Here is a 24642-nt window from a genome sequence, read left to right as displayed (position 1 = left end):
CAGGTATAACGCCAGAGAAAGCCTGATGCAAAATCTGGCACTGCCTTCTGGCACTCTGATTGACCTCAAACAGGAGATAACTTAAGAGTCTCTCTGGTTTTGTTCTTTTAAATACACGCACAGTCTGCTCCAGCTGCTTGGCTCCAGCGCTAGCTCATGGTGCCAAGCCAGACATATTTGGCTTCGATACAAAGCTGGCTCAGCCTTCAAATAAACCACTGCTGTATTGTCGTTACGAAACAGGAGCTCTTGAGTGATTTCACCAGAGCTGTCCCAGAGCTGCAGCACCAGGCGGAGCTGAGGTACCGCCGTGCTCTCAGGAGCAGCAGCAGAGTGATTGCAGGCAACAGACTGCTGCAGAAAGTCTCCCATTTCCAACATCTGTCACTTATTTCTCAGTCCCACATGACTGGTGACACATTGAATGCAAGCAGTGTTTGGACAATCTGTATATCAAACATGACAACCCACTAGACTTTGGGTGCTTTCTAATTTATTTCTGAATTCTGAAGATAATACCATCCAAACCCAGGGCTGGTGCTCTACAAGTGAGTATTTGAAGAGTTTTACAGGGGAGCTCATTTAATTCTTTCACTCAGCTGAACATGCAGTATCTTCTAAGGCCATGATAAGCAGTCAGGATGCTCAGAGTGATGGGAGAGAAGCCCATCCTGTTGCTACAGATAAAGTTAAGGCAGCTTAAGCTCTCAGCTGTTTGCTTGGTCTTCATGGTCCTCACCCACCTCCAGTAGGATCACATCATGTCTTTGTAGCACAGCATCTCCCCTACGCCTGGCATACACCAGATGTGAACCACTGTGAGCACCAACCAGTGGCAAGAAATCATCAGATCCTGGTTGATGAGAATGACAAGTCCCTGTTGGCCTCACGTGCAGCAGATCTCCACTCTGCATTACACACATCACCCAGGGTATGCCTGCCTGGGGATGGGAGCCTCACAGATCTGCCTGTAGGAGCACAGCTGGGCTGTGCACACCAGGAGAGGAGAAGCAGAACAGGACCACATTGGAAATATTTGACAGAAGCTAACAGAGTGATCTTGCTTCTTTCTACTGGCACAAACTCTGACAACTGTATATAATCTGCCCTACTTTCTATAGTCCATATATTTAAAAATAGAAGTAGTTTAGCTTTTATAGGAGCTGACCCTGGGGAACAGTAGCTTGCTAGACAAAACAGTGACCACAAAGGAAGGCTCCCCAGTCCCATTCTTCCCATCTCCTCAGCATAACAGAACTGGGAACACAAACACATCTGTCAGACCGTTCCCCCTACAGATGGGAAACGCAAGAAGAAAGAGAATGAGGGAAGGAGTGAGAGACATCATGCTATTTTTAAACACTTGGGAATGGCTCCAGAACTACTGAGACAGGCATGGAAAGTGCTTAGAAAGGAAACAATCACCGAGGAATACATCGAGGCCCCCAGTGAATGCACTACAGGGTTTGTGCTGTATCAGAAGAGGCGAGGATGTTCTCTTCCCTTCTGGCTGGGCTGGCTCACATCCTTTGCCAGCACACACAGACTGAAGCAGCAGCCACTCATATTTGCTCCACAAGCTTTCCACTTCCATCCATTTCACCTCTAAACCTATGAAATGGTTTAGTTATGGTTTAGTAGCTTGTGGTAGCAATGGTAATGGGAGGATGGTTGGATCAGATGGTCTTGTAGGTCCTTTACAACCTTGTGATTCTATGAAAGCTGGAATTCACGCTGAAGACTCCCAGCAAAAGGGCAGAGTGAAAAAGGATGGATTTAAAGGGACAGAGGTGTGTGACCATCATACCTACAAAGGATGGAGTCACCTTGCTCTGAGCAGCAGGGGATTGCTTGCCAAAGTCACAGATGAAATCCTGATCTGACCCATACCAAAGGATCCACCCTCTGTATTCACTTTCCTGTGCTCCCAACATTATCACAACAGTCCTCCAGAATCCAGCAGAAACCTGTCAAAGATCTACAAGTGGGCTTTTTGAATCATATTCTGGGATTTATGAAGGGTTAGGAACCGAAAATTACAACTGAGTTATGGATTTCATCAAAGAATTTTCTATCAGAATGAAAAATGAAATAACCATCCAGATGTTAATACAAAACAGGTGTTAGGCTTTGAACATGACAGCATTTAATGCCTTGGCCATATTAATATTATGGTCAAGACATACTGTAGTGATTACAGCTTTAATTTAACAAATGTCAGCAGTGCAGAGCATCATATCCTTTACTTACTCATGACATCCTTCCTTGGCAGAAGAGCTAAAAAAAAAAAAGATAAACGGAGGGATTTTTACCAAGGAAAATACACCTTGGATGAAAGAAAACTCCACAAGGTTTAAGGTCTTAAACGTGATATACAGCTCATCTACCGGCAAGTTTTGATCATTCCTAGAAATAGCAGTCCCAGGACGGGGCTGAATTCTGTGGGAGCAGTGCTGCCTCAGCCCTTCCCTGCTATGGGGCTTGTTCATCTTTACCAGAATTATGACACTATTTAGTTTGGAAGGAGCTCTGGGCCCTCTGGTGCTGCTCAAATCAGTGACCTCAGTGGCAGTTCAGAAGGTTTCTTTGCTGGGGGTCCTGGCAGAGTCCTGTGGGTGTGCAATGGCTGTCAGCATCTCTCTGTTTACTTCTGTTCTAGGAGGAATTGGGCAAGGATCACATTCAAAGGAGAATTTACTGCTTGTGGGACACCTCACCACCCACTGGGAACAAGGGGAAAAGGCAAAGATTATCAAATAAAATAAATTCAAACGTTATTTTGCAAAATTAGGTGAAAAAGTGTCACGGAACAACAATGCAGCAGACTGAAAAAACCACAAAGCCTCAAGAAGCTTCAGAAGCTCTGGCAAACATTAAAACAAACAAACAAAAAGAGGAAACAGAGAGAAAAAAGAGAGCAAACATACTTTGAACAGAAGCTGAGCACTTGCAACGTGTAGGTTTAATCCTATCCTCACTTTCCCTGCCTGCAATGACCCCCTCAGCAGCAGATGCTGTGCACCAGCAGGCACTGCATCCCACGGCATGGTGCAGCCATGCAGCCACGCTCACATTCAGCCCAGAGCTGCAGTGCAGGGTCAGCAGCCAGCTGCATTAGGAAAGGAAAGGCTGATAGCCATTGCTAATGGCGTTTTGAAAGTAATGTTTGCACAAACCATAAGAACAATAGCAATAACGTTCTATTGTCTCTAGGTTTTAGAGCCACTAAGACTAATGAGTTCATTTATAGCCCTGATGGAAGTAATTAAATCTGAAAATCAAAGCACAACATTCTTGTTTAGTGCTCTTTGAAACCAGAATTCTAATGGAAAGCTATCAACAGCTAATTGAAGCACTAATCTTGCCCAGGGTTGGGCCCATTGCCCAGATGGCTAATATATCATTTTCTAGTCTGGCAAGCAATATATTGCTCTGCCTGGATAAGGCTGAGATTAGATATATCTACACAAAACAATGGGAGCATAAGAACTTTTTCAATCAATATTTTGATAAAATTGGCATTTAATGTCAATCATTCGATAACCTTCTCACTGAAGTACAAGGACACGTCCGTGGCTTTATTAAAACCAAAAAAATGTTGCATTATACAAATAAGAGTTTCTACCAACTGGATGGGAATGGCCATACAGAAACATTAGCCAGACAAATGCTGTGTGACTGCTGTGAGGACAACTGGGAGCCTGAATGGCTTCATTTTCCTCATACAGCTGGATTGTTTAATGGACCAAGTTCACATTTCTCTGCTGTAACAAGGCCTTTCTCTGAGTGTTTGCATGTTGTGTGCTATGGCAGAGGGAGGGGTGCAGGACAGTGCTGTCCTACAGGAGATGCTCCCAGTTGGGTTCTCTAACCAGCAGTATGGCAGGGATCCTCATCACTTAATGCCCACTGTAAGATGGCTTCACCCTCTACACCCAGGATGCCATATTCTGCCATTCTCAGAACTGGATGTTAGAAGTACCAGGGATCCCCTCAGCAACTTCCCTTAAGATGTGCTAACAAAATACAAGCCACACAACCAACATAATTTCAGACAGTGCACTGAATCGTACATTTTTATTTCCTGGGTATACTACTTATTCCTTCTTTTATTTTTAATAATAGGACAGTTGTTGGCATCTCCCTTCTTTCAGCACATTGAGATATTCCCATCCAATTGTACAGACCTAACAGCCAGACCCAGCTGCCACAGACCAGCACTGACATCACCAGCAGCTCCAGGCTCAGTGCTGGGAGCACACAGAAGCAGGGAGTCAATGAAGCAAGGGGACAGGAGGAACATCCTTACAGTGCCCAGTGATCCATGTCTGCTCTCTGACAATGTGGTTTGAACTTCAGCCTTGAGCTATGAATTAAGAACCACTTGCAGCAAGGTTTTCTTGCCAAGCACTGCACTAACCCTGCTGTTTGCAGGCAGCACAGGAGCGGGTTTGTTTCTGGATGTGCTTCTGCACTCACACAAGCTTCTGAAGCTGTACAGCTGTCTTTGCACACACCCAGTTCTTTCTAAAAGGCATAAATAATCCCAAGATCATCCTGTTTTACTCATATTTTACCAGAAGCTGGTCAGACAGCCTATATCACAAATATTTTGAAATACTAAATGGGATATGGCTTAATGCCAGTCAAGGTCCAAGTGCAGCATTATCTGCAGACTTAGTAGGAGGCAGCAACTGCTGCCATTGTATCCTACTGTCATATAGTGCTGTCTCACTTGAGCAGACAGAAATCTGCCCTGAGGAGCGATAGAAGCAACAACTGAACATCTCTATCTGCAGCTTTTTACGCATAGATGTACACCAAGTTCTTGGTGTTTCTGCTCCTCTACCTTTACTTCACATTTCGTGGCTTTGACTTCTGTAATAGAGGCTTGACACTGGTTAAGCACTATTATGTATTCTCCTGAGGGGTCTGAATGAGAAGTGGGATCATTCACAGCTCCCTCAGGGACAGGGAAGGAGAAGAGCAGCTTCCAGGCACAGCTCAGCCCACGTAAGATCTGAATTCTCCCCCTTCTCCCACACTCAGGATGCAGCCTAGAACAGGACTCCCCCAAATTATGCACCACTGTTTGTCCAAATTCCAGCTAAGGTGGAAAATAAAGGTTAAATGACACTCTTGACCTGATGCACCACCACAAAGCCAAGCACACATACAGAAGCAGCAGTACATTCCAGCTTTGGCATTCCAAGTAGATCATGCCAGATAAGCTGCTGTCAGAGGGTCCAATGCACTTTCTCCCTCTGTCCGTGCTTTGTGTAGGAGCCCTTTCCTGCACGTCAGGGATTTCCCAAACTGACACTGCAAGAAAGTGCCAAGTTGGCACTGATTCCCTGCCACGTGCTGCACTTCTTGAACTGGAAAGGAAATCACATGCCCACATCTGGCCAGGACAAGATGACCAGGGCACAAATCTGATATCAACAGCTGTGGAACTACACTGCCAGCACACAAGGAAACACAAGAACTAAGACACAGGTTCCTCAGTCGCAGGCACAGCTCTGCTCCTTCAGGAGACCTACAGAAAAGCAGCAGGGAAGTTAACGTCTGACGGATTCGAGTTGCTCCAAAGCACTCCTCAACGGGCATAAAACCAGCATTAAAATGCCATAAAGAGTCGTTTGAAATGTTTAGTTTGCAATCTATCTCATTCTAGAGATGTAAGAGCGGATACAGATACAACAAATGACACCCACCATGGTGTTACTCCCCAGAAGCCTTCTGCAGGTGTCAGAGATCCATTGGCTTGTAATGGCAAAGCACATAATTGTTTCCATTCCATTCTGAAATGCTGTATTACCAGGATGCATCGCCTATTACTTTCTTGCTACCACCTCCATTTAAATTCTTCATTGAGCAGAATTGTTTCACTCAAGCATGGGAAAGAATATCCACGTGCTACCTTTTTTAAAACCAATAATTAAAAGGCATGGCAAGCAATCCTGCTCCACCAGCCCAAGGCAAAACCTGCCCAGCAGATGGAAGCGCTGGAGGAGACGCACTGGGAGCACCACGTGTGGGGATGCAGGGCAAGGGGAGGTGTGGGCAAAGAGTAATGAGCTTGACCTTGTCAAAGGCCATCATTATTGATAATAACAAAGTTCAACAGTATTATTATAGGATTTCACAACCGTTAACCTTTATTGCTGGAGGGCTAATTGTGACCTTCCTCGTGTCTCCTTCACACCTAATTAGGTTTCCGTTGTAAAGAGATAAAAGAGTGTTTGTATCAGTGGGGCATCTCTTTTTGCAGCAGAATGAATTCATGAAAGAGCGAGATTGTTAAGAGAGAGAGGGGAAAAAAAATACAGAAAAAGGCAGGAGTCATTAATAGACTTTAGAATAAAATCCTGACAGATTCAAATTGATTCTGCTGCCTGAGAAAATTGAGTGCAGAGGGAATTAGATTTATGCACTGTTAAATGTAACTTCCTGGCAGTATCCATACAGAAAGCTGTTAAAATGGTAATCTTTAGAGATGTATGAAAATTGTGTGTGAATAGACCAATGAACCATCACTCGGAGCAGGCCTCTTCCAGCCGAATAATACAAGACGGTATTATTATTATTAATAATGTATTACAAACACTATGCATTATGTATGTAATTTAATCATAGCATCTAAACGTATAAACAACAGCAGAGGCACTCAGTAACTTTGCTGTGTGTGTGGTTATACATTTGCTTTTCCTCCTGTAGGGCCCCCCAAGGACTGGGACAGCACTGCTGAGCTCGGAGATGGGCGCTGAGCTGCTCTGCTCTGAACAGAGCAAAGCAGGGGCTGGCACTGCTGCATGTGCTCAGGGCAGAGCAAAAAGGAATGCTTTTCAGTGGGCAGTCAGATCGAAATACAGCTGTTTGTTTGCTTCTGTTTCAATCTTTGCAGCTAAAAACGCCCGATGGGTAAACCGTACAAAGTAATTTCTAGCACGAAGCACAGACAGTGCACGCAGACAATGAATTTCTACCAAGGAAGTCAGAAACAAGTTCCTAATAAACACACACTATGGCTCAGATTGAGAGGAGAAAAAAAAATCAAGCAGAAGAAATGCCTCCTTGATTCCCCATTTGAATTCAGATCTCTGGTTCTTATCTCAGACTTTTCTCTGGCATCAAAGAGCTCAGCGAGATGAAGTTACCGCTGATGATAGGGACAATCACTGATTGATCTTTCAAGATCTGATTTAGATTAGAAACTGTAATATCTCTTTTTATAACTCTAATGGCCGTAACTTTGCTCCACCTGCACATAGCGGTGTGCTCAGCACAGAAATGGAGCTGTTTCACAGCACAAGTCACCCTTTATCCTTGCTTTGTCCCTTCCAGCACAGGGGGCTGTGAAAGGTAATAAATGCAGAAATGCTTCCAGGTGAGCCAGACTGTTACTTCATTTGGGCCTTCCCAGTGCCAAACTAGAACTCATCACATACGTTTTTCTCCCAGTGAGAAAATGCCATTTCTACTCAGAGAAATCAATTCACTGAAGCTCTGCAAAGGAGCACAGCCACTTCCCCAGCCCCAGGAAGGCAGCAGTGAGCACCCAGGGCAGGGAGCTCAACATCATCCCTCCCCCTCACTACCAGCTTGCTTCTCCAGCTCTGGGGTTACCTTGAAAGGTGCACTGCATGCTATTCAATTAACATAAGTAGACATACCTGGCACTGAAACATAGCAATATGGGCAAACCTTCAGCTAACGTCAGATTGCCTTCCCTTCCCTTTCATTTTCTCTAGTTCTTATCTTTGTTCTCTACGAGGCAACGCTGAAAATAACTTGCCTGACTTGTAACTGAGTCACTCAGAGCAGCTTCCTCCTTTGCCTTTGAAAAATAGGTGTAGCCCTGTTCAGTTAGCTTGCAACATAATTCATGGCTATAACTCCAGTGGAGCTCAAATGCGATTAACCCAGGCTGAGTTCATACAGAGAAGTACATGAACTAATCTCCAGCAGGTGGGTGGCTTCAGTCCACTGTTCTTAGTAAAGGCAGGCCCTGCAGTAATGCTGCTTATACCCTCCTTCAGAAGATGTTATCTACCACTGTGGGTTCCCTTCCTCGAACCACAGGGCCAACACACTCCATCAGGCTTCCAGAACCTGGTGAGCAGAAGGAGCAATAGGATACCCACAGCTCGTCAGACAGAAGAAGAGCTTAATAAGCAGACACAGAAAGCATTTGGTTCCCAAACATCTTGGAGAGAGCTACTAAATGGGTAACATGAAAACAGAAACCTGCACATCTCTTACTGGTTTCTTATTTCAAAAGCATCCAAGATGCTTTTCTGGTATAAAGGGCTGTGTAAGCTGATATACCTACTACAGGCTGTGGAGTTGACTAAAGATACATTTGCATGCATATATGTGGGGGGAAAATAAAGTATCAGAAGAAGAGAGTTAAGATCATAAGTACTCACAGTTAGAGGATTCCCTTCACAGAGATCTGTTACTGTTGCTGGAAAGAGCTATGAGGTGCTCTCCACAACTGCCCTGGTTATATCAGCAAAACCTTAGCCAAGTGCATGGTATGTCTGATGAGGAGCTTAAACATGCGTGATTATGGGCTTGTTTCATTCGCAAATAAAAGAGCCCTTGAAATAATTGCACTAACATGGAGGAGAGCTGACCCCAGCTTTTCTAACAGCCCATCACAGTGACACCTTTAATGCATTTCACATCAGCCAGCAAAGGCTGTGCCCTGAGCTGCCCCAACCCAGGCAGCAGAGAAGCAGGGCTTTGAAGGGTAAAGAGGTGCTTTGAGGGCACAGTTATTCAGTTTCAAGACCTAAATGCTCAGAGCTAAAAATAAAAGCAAAGCTGATGCTTGGACAAGAAACTCAGGATGCTCAAGTACAGGGGTTAAGATCACTGCATTGGATAAAAGGCAAAGTACCTCAGCCAGCAGGAGCCAGCAGCAGATGGGGGGCTTCCTCTGCAGCCTGTGTGTGCTCTTTTTCAGGTGAAAATGCTGCTTTCCAGAGTGGCCTATGGACAGAAAGGGAAAAAAAACAATGAAATTCCAGGTTAAAATGTGTAACTATGAAGGCAGAGTGCACTAAAAATGACAGCAATGAGTGGGGCTGTGCAGGGCACAACATAGCAAAGCACAGGAGAACCAACCTGTCCTGCACGCACTGCTGCAGGCACAGCAATGGGAGCACAGCACATGGGGCACTTTGTTAAGTGCCTCATTTCTGGTGAGCAGATGTTTTCTGGGCATCACAGACTCCTGCTTTAATTTGCATTGTTAATAACGTGCAGCAGAAAACCCTGATTAACAAAATAATTAACAAGTAATTAAAGTCTTTTTTTTTTTTTCTTTTTCTGGTTGAATCCTACAGTATCCTCCATTGCCTCAAAGGCAAACCACAAGCCCTACAGCATGAAATCCCAAGCAGCCAAGCAACACACAGGGAATGGCCTCCCCTCTATTCCATGGGCCTCCCCAGCCCCTGGGGTCAGGGATTTACTCAGCCCTTCCTGCTCAAAGCTTCTGGGATTCCCATCTCCAATTGATAGGAGAGTGATGCACTCAATCTGCTTTACTGCTTAAACAGGCGTGAGCAATAACGTGCTGACAAAAATGTATGGCGAAAATATTCCTCAGTATATTGTTCTGTGGAGGAAAGCATGCTGGTAAAGGCAAGCATGTTTTATTTACCAGGTTGGCTCATTTTCAGAGCAGCTTTCTATAACAAACCAGTTTAATAATATTCTTGAAAGCAAGAAGGATACCTATAAATAGGACCGGGACCTGTTTGTGAAACTTCTGCATGAAACTTTAATGGCAAGAGAAATAGCCTTAATGTATTGCACTTGACAAATTCTTTATTGCTTTTCTACCTATGCGCTGCACCAAAGCCAGGACCAAGAAGAGCACTGCCCAGCAGCACAGGCAGCCACTCACTGCCCCAGCCCTCAGCTGAGCAGTGTTTTCATCCACTGAACCACTCAATCAAAAAGAGCTTGGGATGAGGTTCCCCATATGGGCTTCAAGGGGACCCAGCTGCTCTATGTGGGTAGAAGTCTGAAGCCCAAGCCACGCACTACCTGGTATGTAGTCAGATCTTGGCCACACGTGGAGGCTCTTGAAATGAATGACCTGTTCATTTCCCTCCATTCATTCAGGTGGCTTTTGCTGGATCTAATAACTACAAAGCCTGAAGCCTATCAAAAATGCAATCTGTCTTCCAAGACTTTAAAGATTTTACCCACGTGCCCTCTATGCACATAGTGCTACATGCAGACAAAAGGGATTTACTGCTGGGTGGTTCAATTATAACACAGAACCCATTAGGAATTTCAGATGAAAAACTATTTTTTAATAAGACATGATTATTTCTGCTCCTAATTTCTACTTTAATCATTTTATTTATGTATATTGCATATCAATTTACAAATGTTTACCACAATAATCATTGTTTTAATTACTTATAACTAACAATTACATTAAGTAGTTTTTCTCTCCTTCCTTTTCCACTCTTCCCTCCTCAAATCTCTGTGGTGCACACAATGAAGGAGCACGCCTTGCTTGAGACTGCTCAGATGGAACTCAGGGCTGCATTTCTGTTACTGGCTGCTGTGCATGTTTACATCAGTGCCTGAGAAAGATCAGAAATCTCTCTGCCATTGACCACTTGGGTTTCCAGAGCCATACATGAGCAGATCTGGTTGGAGTCCCAGCCCATCCATCATGCACCTTGCTGTCCTTACGGTGCTTAGCAAAACAGCTGTTGTTCCCATCCAGTTCAGCTCCCCCAGCCCCACCTGCAGCCCTGCCACTCTGTCACAGACTCAGCTTCCACCTCCAGCCCTTCTTACTGCATCTCCTGTACATCCACTGTACCTGCGCTGAGCCCCAGTGCCAGCCTAGTAGTGCACTGACCCCTCTGCTCACAGCCCAGCAGAGATGTTGGGCTGGAAGTCATCATCCAGGGCTGCACACCAAGGCCAGGCGGTGTTTACCTAATCTGCAGACCAGGCACATCCACTCAGGGAGAAAAAAAGAAAATCACAGTCAATTTGTCAGAGCATTAGCTGATAATTCAGACAGAAATGTTAGATCTTGAGGCACAGCTTGGGGCTGCAGGGGAAACGTTATTGACTCTGACAGATCCCTGATGACATATCCAGCCCCTCTGCAGGGGCAAGGCTACATTTAGACACACTTAAGATTTCATTCAAATTCAAGATTAACACAGCAAGTGGACAGTGGGGAAAGAAAGAGAGAAAAGGTTAGGGGAGGAAAAGGGAGCGCGCTTTGTTGGGTTTTGGTGTTTCTTCCCCCTTCTGTAATTGTGGCCTAATTGTTTCCTTTAAAACTCACTGAGCTCACCATGGTAATTATTACACAAGCTTAGAAATAAATATTCCTTCCTCTCTGAGACAGCCATTGCTGCCAACTTCATGCCACTTATTTGCTGCGATAGCTCTGAGTGCAAACATAGGCAACACCAAATTCTTCTGAGACTTGATCAAATGGGAGACTGATCAAATGTTTCAGAGGTCTCCTCCATCCCCTCTTGCTCCCCAGCCCGCTGCAATTATTCATCGTCTCAAGCAGAGACTTGAAGTGCCTTTAGGTTATTTCTTTTCTTGCTCTGTGTATTGGTGGCATTCAGCACAAAGCTGTCCTGAGCCTTCAGTGACAGCTGTTAAGCAGCAAATCATAGTAATAATTGGAGCATATCTAATCAGGCAGCAGTTTCAAATTTGGGTGCCTAAGGAGGTGCACTGTCATTCAGCATGACTCTGCTCCTCATTCACTTGAGTTCCCTTGAAAATGCCACATGTGCAGCTGTACTTAAGCTCATCTGCGCATACCATCTGCTTTTTAAAAGCAAAGTTTGCCACCAGTTTGCCCAAACTGAGCCTAGTTAACAACACGACTCTGTAGCACAACCTGAACTGGATCTGCTGCACGCTGGTTGTGGTAGCACCTCATGCACCCTGCCCTCCCCAGCAGTCCTGCCCAACCATTAGGCTACATGGCCATCCAGACTGCATTCCCATTGACTTTGGGAATGCTGTAGGGGATTTGACTAAGAGTTGTTCATCTTCTGGCAGGGGACCAGACCCAGCTGCTCTAGTGGCTACTTGTGTGTTTCTAATGGCATAAAGACTTTGCTGAAGCAAGCACAAGTGCTCCCAAAGCATCCTAAACCCGATGAATCAGGGCCACGATGGGCAAGAGGGAAACAGGATCCCATTTAATCCTGGACATGTGCAATAATTTAAAGAAGACCCTCTCACACTTGAGCTAACATGCAGCTGTTAACTTTCAGCATGCTAAAGGCCAAAGACAATGAAAGATCCAGACACCATGGAGGTTAAATCAGTGCATCATTTGACAGGGAACTGTGAGCCATTAACCTTTCCACTGGCACTCAGAGCGAAGAGCTGGAAGATAAACACGTTGGGTAGGAAACAAATTGGTTCATTCGAATGCTATTAATGTGTGTGCCCTTGGAGGCCACATTTATGCTTTTGGAAAATTACACATTCATGCATAATGAAGTGAGATATAGCTCACCGATTACCAACGGGGTGCAGAGCCCACGATAAGGATTTATAGCAGGTGCCTAATTCTCTAACCATTTGCAAATTAAGTATTTACAGGCGTAATGCTGGCTATTTTATTGCCAGTTTAAGTTACCATCATTGCAGCTTTTTATTTTGTGCTGAAACTGAACTGAGCATTTAATATCCGTGACGTGTAATTTATTGAAGTATAATTTGGTGATGTTACAGTGGGAATTTGGGCAGTACCAAGAGATCCTCATTGTGACACAGCTACACACAGGAAGAAATCTACGTCCTAAAAAACTTGTTCTCAACTGCTGGCAGGTAGAGACTGTACATTGCAGAGGAAGGAAACCTGGTAAAGAAATGAAAGGGCTCACTAATGCCTCGTGAAGTATTGGCCATAGTTAGTAATAAATCAATCAATTAATTAATACAATCCAGGCCTCCTACCCCACATACTTCATTTTTAGGGCAAAAAGAGTCGATTTTTTTTTACCTGCTTATGGATTCTGAGCAAATCCAGCCAGATGAGCAGCTCTCTGTGCTGCATACTGCTGTTTGTACCTGGGGCACTCATTCATTTCCCACTATACCACGGGGTTTGTATTGTTTAAGCATGTCCTGCATACTGCACCATGCACAGGTCAGCGTGTACCCCAAAGAACTCCAGGATTCCAATAACGAAACACACAAAAGCCACCATCTCTCTTTGCTCTGCAGCAGAAGAGAAATCTGCATGCGACAAGACCATGGTGTGGCTCAGCCCTGAGTCCTGGCAGGAGCCACATGCCATTAGGTGTGTGCAGAATGATACTGCTGGGGATTTCTTGGATGCAGGTCAATCTGAGGAGCATGGAGTGTTTTGTATCACTTCTCTGCATTCTGCAGGGAATCTCCCACCAGTTTCCTTTCACTAATATAGCAAAAAATATTCTTCCTTCCTGATTTTCTGCAAGTATCAGGCACAGATAGCAAAAGCAGAAAGCTCTTTAAGCCAGCCGGCACAATTCCCCACTGCAATAAGTAAATTAACTTAAGGGTTATGACCTAAAGAAGTGGATCTTGCAATATATTGCACTGTAAGTCTTTGTTGGCCCAGTCCCCTCTTAGACCACAGCAAAATACTGATGGCTTTCTGGCACTGCCCTGACCCACATGAAAGGAGCAGGTCAGATTCTGTTGTGCTTAAGTGCAGGTTCCACGAATCAAGATCCAACATTTTGCCTACCAGAGGGTTTCTAAGATGAGATTCAACTAATCCAGATGAATTCATGCCATACCCTGGGAGCCAATAAACCCATTAGGTATTTCTGGTCTGCTGGAGAACAGATAAAATGATATCATTATGGGAAAACTGTTAATGCAAAGTGGTTCAAGAAAAAGGAGAGAAGGGGAAGAAACCAGACTGGACTGGAACAACTACCAAGTACTTAAGCTGTTTTCTGGCTAACACTTATGAGAATCTGTTTTCAAATGTAGCAGGAGAAGCTGTTAATAATTGGTGAGTTAGCCCTGATGCTAAGTACTGTGTGTATGTTTAGAACAGTTGACATTTGTAAAGGTTAAAACAGGAGATTCTTCATCCATAAGATACTACTTCTGTATCTTTCATAGGTGCTGAATGAGAGGCACATAGCTACAATGACAGGTTTACAAGAGCTGTTAACACCAGAACAGCATCTGAAAGCACTTGTTTTCCTGCAGAAAGCTAAGTGGGGAAACACGCACAGGTCTCTAATTGTTTTCCTTAAAGCAATAATGCTGTCTTTCCTTTCAGACTCTTGAATTTCTTGAATTTGAGTGGAGTTGGGTGACAAAGTGAGCAGGTCAAGGCTGTGCGACTTTGAAAATCCCATCCTTTATCTGGGGTTGAAGCAATCACAGGGAAACAAGTGGAGAGACAGAAGACACAACAGCTGTTCCACTCGTACAAGATCAAAACACGTCTCCATCCTCCAACACAATGCTCATGGACAATTAGCGGACCTCACACACCTTCCCATATTGATGGGAAGAGGCGTTCCTCCCCTCTGCCTGCAGAGTGATGGACAAAACCTGCACCCATGCCAAGCTGGGGGTGCTCAGGGGATGTACAGACAGTCCTCATCCCACGTCAGGCTCTTGACAGCAGAATTACATCCCTTAATTACGACCACCCCGGCTCCCCGAATGTTCATGTTTTTTCCAGTTACTAAATAAGTTAATCACTTCATGAACAAGGAAATCTGCAGATGCCTTTGAGGCTTTGTTAACATAGTGCCTAAGCCAGCTTTACACTCTCTTCTAATCCTCTTTAAGACACTATGAGGCAGTGAAGTAGCCTATAATCAGTTTTTAAGGTTATAGACAATATCCCCACTCAAGCTGGTTGCCTAGAGCAACAGTGCAGGAACTGAACACTAGCAATGAGATTGGATTACTTGCCTTGTTTATTCATCCATATATATTTATCCTCTGCTCTGCCTACAGCACAAGCAGGGATTTTGCAGCCTGTGCCGTACGCGTCTGCACGAGGAGCAGAATTTATGTAAATAAATGCAGACAGGCTTCACAAATTAATCTCTTTCCATTTCTGGTTCTTTTCCTTTCCACCTCAGCACCTGGAAGCTCAGAGCCCTCCCAGGACAGCAGTATGCCCTGCCAGCAGCTCAGCTCTGCACAGAGCTGGGAAGCCGTCACTCCCAAGTGCTGGAGCCTCCAGCACACAGCGAGCGGGCACAGGGCCACAGCTGGAGCTGCCAACACACCTTCACTACAGATCAGCCCCACTCTGACCTCCGGGAACACCCAGCTACTATTTCCATAGAGGAAATTGGAAGCAAATTGTTGCTGCAATCCAGCGAGGAATTCAAACCATTTCCCTCTTTCTCTCTGTTAAAAGAGCTTGGTCTTCCCTTGAACAGCTGGGTTTTCCCTCTGTCAAAAGCCCACTTCCCTTTTGCTTCTGAAGTTTAAGCAGTTCCACCAGAACAACGTGACCACCCATTTCCTGACTGCAGTGGCTCTTCTTTAGAAACTAACTTGTACAAAAACCCCTCTACAGATGGGAAAGCTACACACAGCACTGACAGCAATGCAGTCAGTGACAGCCAAAATGTTACTGACAAACTTCAGGGTGGCAGATGGCAAAGGAGCCATTCCAGAAGCAAGCAGGACAGCAGCAGCCTGCCTGCCTCCCCACAGCCCTTATGTGCACAGCAGCCAGCCAGAAGGTCAACCCAGGGCTGCTCCCAGGAAGATCTCCTGCAAGGACACATTTCTGTGAGGTTTTTGGTATCTTGTTATGTAGCTTTGAAGATGGCACAGTGCACAGAAGCAGCATATTGTAAGGCTTCCATGCTTCCACTTACCTGAGCCCTCTTGGGGTTCACACCTTCTGCATCAAACTCAGCCTGCTCCTACTACGTAATGGCAAAATCACTTTATGGAGATTTCTCTATCCCCAGCACATATGAAATTCAAAATTGGTCATTAAATCTAAGTCCGAAAACATCATCTTGACCTCTCCCATTCTAGACCTTGCCTGGAGCTTGGCCACGTTCAGTGATCTCTGCTGTGCACCGGGTGTCATTTATCAGTGCAGTCTGAAGAGAAAACAGAAATCGTCTGATTTCCTCCCACAGTCAGAACAGCGCATCCCTGTGCAGCCCAGTGACAGGACAGCTATGCTTTATTACCCAGCAGCTTACAGCCATTAAGGAGTGAAGGACTGCAGGAAGGTGGGGCTGAGGACCAAGTCTCAGGGGAACCAGCGAGCATTTCTTAATGTAATCTGGGATATGTCACTTTGTAACTCAGTTCCTCATTAGGAGAGTGGTGTATTCCTTCCAGAAAAGAGATTAAGGGCTTGACAGATCATAAATTTACCAAGAAACCGAGTTTTAAGGATATCTAACTGAATGGCAGGTGAACTGGGTGAACAGCACTCACTGAATCACAGAGGGTGAGGGACAGGAAGGCTGCTGCTGTGAGGGGCACCTAAAGGAGAAGAAGAGCTCAATGTGCTGCCTTCCAGGGCACAGTTCCAATGAAAAGCTTCATCCCAGAATTGATGAAGTTCTTCCCCTCAGTGTTTTCTAAAAGAAACCTTCTGGCTTTTCAGTTTGAAGTGTTTCTTCCTCACACTGAAAGCCACCGAAGTTAATCGGAAGGAGGAGGAAACCAGGCATTAAATAACACCAAATCACAACCGAGCGTTTCATTTCAGGTCCAACCTGACGCTTCGGGCTGACCCAGAATGAAAGTTTTGTGGTTTTCTTTTCACTGACAAAAAAAAAAACCAAACCCAAAAAACAAACAAAACTCTCATAACCCAACACCCAAACGCTGTGTCTCAAACGGACATGAACCGTTTCCCTCTCAGCTCCCACTGGGAGGATGAAGAAGGAGGATGGTCGATCCTTCTTCTTCTTCTTCCCTGCGCTGCCCAGGGCAGCGGGTCCCTGCAGGTGGCACTGCGGGAGCGCCCTGGCCTCACCATCGCCTCCTGCCCTACTTTCTGCCGGAGAAATTATTTATCGTCGGGATTGCCAGCGCTTAATAAACATCCCTCCAAGAATAAATTTGTTTATCTAAGGTATTTTATTATGCCGCCTCAGATAAAAGAGAAAGGAAAAAGAAATCCTCCCCAGAATAGTTCTGACTGAGCAAACAGCGGTGGAGGGGTGTCCTTGAGCACGGCGTTCAAAGGGGAGGGCTGTCAGAAGCTATTCCGGCTGTTAAGGAATGAGTTAACCCCCAAGTGAACAAAAAGAGGAGGTGGGTTAGGCCCTGGCCTTTCATCCTGTGCAATGGGGACAGATTTAGAGCCCTCAGAGAGGTTTTTGGGGCTGACTACTTCACCTTCAGCTGCCACCGCAGCCAGGCAGAGGGGAGAGGAGGGGAGCAGTTTGAATTTGGTTTGTGCAGGTTCAAGGAGCAGAACATAACAGCAGGTCATGGAAAATGGGGTTTGGTGTCACTCAGTCCCAGGGCAGCCACTCACAGTGTGTGCTGCTGAGCAGGGTGAGCTGCTCCCAGATCCACTGAGCATCGCACTGCACAGCTGGGTGCTGGCATAGGCAGCCCTGGGCTGCAAGGAGATAATTCACTGAAAGGAATCCTCATTAGGAGCAGGAAGCTTGGCAGTTGGATTTCTTATCCTAAATACAAGGTTTGCAGCGGTATAAATAATGTATGTCAATTGCCAGCATCCTGAAAATTAGTTAAAGTAGGTTAGGAAGAAAAACAAATCTCACTCCAGTGCTCTCCATTCAAAAAGAGTTAGCTGCTCACAGCGGGCCGGTACAGCAAGAGGGGACAGTAATTAAAAGCCTCACCTGCTGCCATGTGAAACCATGTTAGCAAGAGACAGAGCCTTTCCCAGCTCTTGGGCCCAATCCCATGGTGTGTCCCCCAGCAGCACGGCACTGCCCTGTCTGTCACATGGATGGCACACCGCACACCTTGGCTCATAGCACGTCTCCCAGATACATGCCTGGCCCCTTCTATACCTGGTACTTCACTCCTGAAGGTGGCAGAGCGACCATTTGCACACCAAAGGCTGCAGGAAGCACACACTGCCCTGAGCACCCCCAACAGATCCAGTTGTGCTGGAGGCCAGTGGCTCTCTGATTTAACACAAGCAATTTCATTACCAGCAGCAATTCCAGCAATGAGTCCCCCCTTGGATCCATCCAAATTCCAGTTCCCACTGAACTGCTCCCCCCTCCAGCTGCAAACTTCTCCCTAATCTAATAATTCCACCAGCAATAAACACAGTAATGCTGGTAGAATGCTTCTCACTAAAACGCCTCTGTGCACAGCGGTGGTGATCTCTGTACAATAGTTACAGTAAAAAGAATTTCTGGGGGGGAAAAAAAGAAGAAATAGTTTTACAAACCCTCCTTCTTTTTTTTTCATTCCATGTTGATCACCGTGGCTGACTTCCAGCTCCTCTCTCAAAGCGTACGGGCCTTTAGAAAACATCAGATATAATGAAAAATGGTCCCCAAGGAAAGATAAGCACTAAGCCAGTGATTTTCTCAAATAATCACTGTATGCATGAAAGCATTTATCATCCGCATATGGCACCAAACCTTTCACTCCTGCTGGACCACGAATGTCTCTGCAGAAGTTCTCAAGGAAGGAACACCTATCCAAACAGCCAGGACAGTCCTCTGTGCTCCACCAAGAGAGGACATGCCTTCAGCACAGTGGCTGCTAAATCTGTCAGCACTACAGGAATTAAAAGTTCTGATTCCACTGCAGCTGGGTTCTCCAGAGAGCAAAATCCTTACGGCACGTGAAGCAATTTGACTCGGAAAATACAGAAACATCTCCATCTGGTTTCCTGTCTGTCCTGACCCAAACTTTGGATGCCGTTCAAGAACACGTCAGGGACCCAGAAAACCTCCTTCACATCAAAACAAAGCATCCATTTAATACATAGCACTTCCAGCGCAGATCTGAGAAGTCAAACATTTTTTTTCTGTGTTACTTCCAGAGTGACACTGGTGTTAACACACCCGTTAACAGAAGTCCCTAAGCCCATCAGCCACACAAACGTAAAGCAATGCAGGGTTGCTGTAAACCAGCAGTGAACACCAACCGGAACACCAGACAGCAAGGAGTGTGGCTGCAGACAAGCACCTGCTTTAGCTCTTCAGCTGAGTCAAGCTCCTGAGGTGAGCAAGGCAAAGGCAGTGTTAGGATGTGTTTACTAACTCCCCTAGGTGTTTAGATTAGTCCTGAACACTGTGCACTTTTTATTCTCTGAGTGAGCTGCACTTTGTTTCACGTGGCTTACACCATGGGGCAGAGCTCCCCACCTCAAACACAACCTTCAGTGCCAAGGGGTTTCCACTGGGATGGAGACCTTGCCTGTGTCTCACTTCTGAATGGCACTCAGCATAATGGAGACTTTGCCCAAACAGGAGCTGTCCCTGATGAAGAAAGCACCTGGGTTGCATCCCAGGAGGCAGCACTGTGTTCCCAGCTATGCCAGGCCTTCCTGGGAGTACCTACATGGCTCTGCTATTTCCCTGTAAAACAGCAGCAGCAAATCTTTCCATGTCCTCTGCCCATTTCATGTAAAACAGAGCTGTGCGTGGCAAGAAGCATCTCTCATAATGGGTACTTACAGCACCTGGAATAATTCACCTCCTTTCCCACTTCACTGTTGAGATGCTTTTAAGAGAAAGCTGAGTTCATTTTCCACTTAAGAGAGAGGTCTCTCATCACAGAACAGTAAAGCTTTGTAATGAATGTGCTTCCTATGCTATTTCATAAGAACAGTGTTCAGGGAAATTCATATAATCTTAAATACATGTATTAAAATGCCATTCATACGCTACTCTGCGACAAGTTCAAAAGCAGAGACTGCAGCACTGAGACTGGGTACATTTCCTAGCAAAGGCTGTCTGTAACAGAGCTGTAATCAAAAGAATCCACCTAATTCTGTGAGATTTAATACAGAACACGGCTTACCTTCCACAAGTAAAGAAAAAACAAATCTGGCTTATGCTGCTGTGCTTCCAACTCTCAAACAGCCACCATAAGCACTTGTTTGGCATCTTTTCTCCTTTATCTGCTTAGGAAACCTACTTTGAATTTCTGATTTACAGTGGTCAAGTACAGGGTTGGTTTGGGGGTTTTCTTTTGCTTAAGCTGGACAAATAAAACACTAATAAGAAACTTGCTCAGTTAGCAAAGCCTCCCAGCCAGCAGAAGTGCAGCCCGGCTGCCTCCCATGCCCCTACACTGCTCTCTATTGAGTACAGTAATTACACTGCTTCCTTCCCATCTGGGATCCCGTCCAAAGACATTTGACAAAGTAACAATGCATTCTCTATTCGCCCTCTTCTGAGCAGAATAGGATTGTCTGGTTTAAGTGGGCTCCCAGCCAGAAGAAGGTCAGTCATAACAAAGCAGTGACATTAAGATAAAGGCTAAAGCTGCTCTCCATGAAAAGTATCCAACTTCTGACAGTTGGCACTTGAGTGACAAGTTTGTGCTGGGGGTGTTCCATGTACTCAGCTTTTATAATTTGGGCAGTGTTCGATTTCACATTTGTGTTTATTTACTGCAAACCACAGAATCGCCCTCCAGGTTTTCTCAATTTTCCATGAAGAAAAATACAATGTTCTCTTGCAGCGAAGTAAACAAAGTTGGTTTTAGCACACACTTTAAACAAAACATTGGTTTTTAAGGCTGCCAGTGGCTCGGCTTGTTTACAGTTTGCGGTCTGAGGCATTTTCCCTGTGGTTCTCTATATGGTAATTCTGCAGTAGAAAATAGTTGGCATTGTCTGCTCTCCTTTTTTGGTGATGTTTGCAAAGCAAGCTATCTCAAATAGAGCTGTAAGGATGAGAATACATTCTCAGCTATCAGACACCTCCAGATTTTCAACCGTTCCTTTTATTTCGGTCTTTTCCCCCCTTTGACACGTGGCTCATACAACCCCTCATGTTTCCCCTCTGTGCTTTGATCCACACTTACATTCCTATCTGTTCTCCATCGAGTCTCTGATACCTCACTAGTATCCTCTGGAGCACCTATTTGAAGCTCTGCTGCTTCTCATCTTTTGGTACGGCTCTCTCTCCTTAGTTGAGCATTTTTTGCTCTTTCAGAGCAGGATTAGATTGCCCTGCTCAGTTAGTTTTCTTTCCACTCCAATGCAATGAGTTTCAAATTGAGATCTAAGAAGGGAAGACAGTTACAAGTTTAAGACCACAGACAGGGGCTGGGAAGGTTCATATGCTCTACTTTCCCATTTGACTTTGTGTATGTCACTTGATAGTACCATGCTTCCATTCCCATCCATAAAAGAGGAAAAAAACCTTTCCCTTCCTTTCCCTTTCCCTTTTCAGAAGGCAGAGGGCAAAGCCGATCACAACAGAGCCCCAGGGTGATCTGGGGTTTCTAGCTGCTAGTGCAATAAAATTAACACACTGCTTGCAGAGCATCCTTCCATGGATGCTATGTAGCAGTTATACTTTCAGATAAACAGTCTTGCAGACAGACGGAGCCTGTGTCAAGTTAAAGTGCTCATGAAGAACGCCTTCACTGCTTACCACGCTGTCGCTATCCTCCTGTTGCCAAAAGAGCTTCTATTAAGAATAAGAACATATTTTTGAAAGACGAGAAGATTTAGTGATACACAACTCACCAGCCAAAATATTTAATCATATTTAATATGTGGCTTAGTCAAAAATTCCATCACTGCCTCTCACATAATCTACACCCAAGCTCTGCCCTGCCCCGGGCAATACATCGCCCAGCACTTTTGTGCTCTGCAGTTGGTAAAGGAAGAGTGAACATCTCTCCATGACACTCAGACACACTCAGGACAAAGCTCAGGGCTGGACTGAGGCTGTTGTCCTGCCCAAGGGCTCTGGATAAGCAGCAGCTCCCAGAGCTCCCAGCACAGCAGCATTGACACTTAATGGACATCTCTGCTGCTCTTCAGCATTTCTCCCTCAGGATATTTTAGGGCCTGGTGCTCAAACCAAAGGCTCAAAGCAGAGAAGCACTCCTTCTCATGACAACGCCAAAGAAGCCCAAAGCTTCCAGGCACAGGATCTGCTCAGACCTGTCAGATGAAGATGTTTGTGTGAACTTATCAGTTTTCTGCTGCCAGCTGAGTGCAGGACATAACATTTTCCCACAGATCTTGCATACTTTATAGCCATAAACCTCTGCACTAGTAGTTCACTCTCAATAATTTATTCCTCCCCCTTCCTGTAAATCTAGAACTATTCATTCAAAGCACATATGTTGTGGGAGGAGAAAAGAGAGGAGAGGAGAATGAGCACAACCTGCACTGGGGTAGCAGACAACACCGGGAACAGCAGACTCAGAGAACTGCATGTTTCTGTCTCACATCTGACACCCAGCAGCTGTGCCATCCCCATCCCCACTTCTATCCCCATCCCCAACCACAGCTGTCTCACAACCTGCTGTAGCACCAGCACTAGCATCTCCCTGCTCACCTGCAAGCAGACACAAGTCACTCCTACACTAACAGAAAGCCCTGGCGACATCATGGATAGCATGTGCTGGAGAAATGAAAGGTCCAGCGCTAAGGATGCTGCACTGCTGCCTGCTGCTGCTACGAGCATTAAACTGGTTGCATTTGTCAGATCTAAAATTAACTCACACACATTCTCAAAGTTGTCTTAATTTGCTAAATTCCACATTTCAACCTAGATTATCCCAACTTCAATTATCCCAAGCTCCCTGGTATTCAAAACAGGGTCAAGTCTCTTGACATCCATTAAGTACACTGAAAATTCCCTCAGTTATCAGAGCCCTCATTTATATGAACATATTCCATATCCCCAGTGCTTTTTCTATAATTGAGGCTGAATGTCAGTCAGGTTTTGATTTCAGGATATTTGGACCAGTAATTGAAATTGCCACAGAAAGAGATTATTTCCCTTTCTTTTTGCCTCTTTCTTTTATCTTTTGTGTTCCGTGGGATCTATTTTATTGAACGCTCAAATTCAAAGCCAAGCATTGAATTTTCTGCAGCCAAATAGACACACTGTTTGCAATGGGCGAGACGGGATTTCACTGGATGTAAATCCAAATGTAACTACAGTGAAAATCAACAGCAACAAAATCAATTAATATGGAATTCAAATTCCTATGAAATGTGAGGCTTACATAAATACTGCAAGTCAACTGCTTTGCATCACAGCTTATTAAAATTTATGTTCCCTCCTTATTTAATTAAAGGATGATACACCGCGATCAGTATAGGTAAAACAAAGCTTAAGTTTGGAAGGGAAGTGTCCCAAGCTGGGAGGGAGCCATGAGAGTCATGGAGTCCAAGAGGCTGAGGAGGATTGTGGCATTGTGCAGAACCTGGCATGAAACACCTGAACACCAACTATTTATATAACAAAGGGTAATCTGAAGTGCTGATAGACAGTGAATGGCTGCACTGACCAATGGTCAGTCACAGCTCCTGGTCAGATCACAGGCTGAAGATCCCAGAGGTAGTTCAGACATGCTCCCTTCCCTCACCTGCACACCCAGTGCTTATAACACACACACTGCCTTGTCCATAAATGTCAATAATGTTTTTAATGGGTTATTACTCCTTCCTCACTGGAGCCTTCAGAAGTGAGCTTAAGCATTTGGTGAGCAAAAGTTTACTGTAATTACAGGCACGGAACTGTGCTCTGGAAACAGCTTTTTTTAGTTCACGCTGTGTGCATGAAAAATATTTCCTCAGCAAAATGAACAGTAACCCTGGATGCTAACTGGTACATGTGAATGTACACATCTGTGCACTTCTCAGCTACCTGTGAGCTTCAGCACAAGCCTGTAGGAGAGGTACCACGTCGCAGTGTGAACTGATTTGATCTGCAGAGCGCAGACTGGAGGTGGCTGCACAACACGACAGAGCATGTCAGCATCTCTCTCATCCTGATGCTCATTACTGGTTAGTCCTGTCTGTATCCACATGGAGAAAGGATGCAGAGAGCCGAGGAGCAATGCTTTGCAATTTGCAGCAGCGTGGGCTGTCCTTCACTCACAGCAGTCCCAGTCAGAGCATGATGACAGCCCTGGGAACAGCCTCGTTAGCGTTCCAGAAAAGGTGTATTCTATTTGCTTACAAAACCTTGGGTTAAAAATGGCTGCCTCATCTGAGCCAAGAGACTTGGGATAGTAAACTTGCTCGCTCTGTGGGAAGACAGCTTATACCTCAGTGTAAAAGAAGAAAGAACAGAATGTGTTGGATAGAGAAAGGAAGCAGTAAAACTAGAGTATTAACAGCAACAATAAAACATAAGCAGAAGTCAAAGGAAGGTTGAAAAGCACCTCAGGGAGGGAGCCAGGCCCAGGAAGTTTGGGGAAGGAGCTAAAAGGACTGAATGTACATTTGTAACTACCAGATTCTCTTAAACAGCATCAACCAAGACCAGAAGGGGCTGTAACATTCCCTGCTCCTTAGGCTCAGGATAGAGAGCTGCCTTTCAGTCTTCTGTAGACGCGGTTACTGTATTTCTTTAAAGAAATATATGATAAAGAAAATAAGGACGTAACAAGAAGGTCCATAAAGAGGACCCCAGAGCTGCATTTGCAAATTCAGCTCTTCAAAAGAATCCAGGA

At 45.1% G+C, this 24642-nt stretch overlaps 1 protein-coding gene across 1 annotated transcript in view; it reads right to left on the bottom strand.

Annotated features, from left to right (window-relative positions):
- GALNT9 (polypeptide N-acetylgalactosaminyltransferase 9) overlaps positions 1-24642 on the bottom strand; it is a 297062-nt gene that overhangs the window by 207668 nt on the left and 64752 nt on the right. The window contains exon 3 of the mRNA XM_015877661.2: positions 8909-9000. The gene's annotated coding sequence lies outside the window, so the exon portion shown is untranslated. The remainder of the gene's footprint in view (positions 1-8908; positions 9001-24642) is intronic.

The sequence above is a fragment of the Coturnix japonica genome, chromosome 15 (genome assembly GCF_001577835.2).
Source record: "Coturnix japonica isolate 7356 chromosome 15, Coturnix japonica 2.1, whole genome shotgun sequence".
NCBI classification, from domain to species: Eukaryota; Metazoa; Chordata; class Aves; order Galliformes; family Phasianidae; genus Coturnix; species Coturnix japonica.
This window is presented reverse-complemented; position numbering and strand designations above follow the sequence as displayed.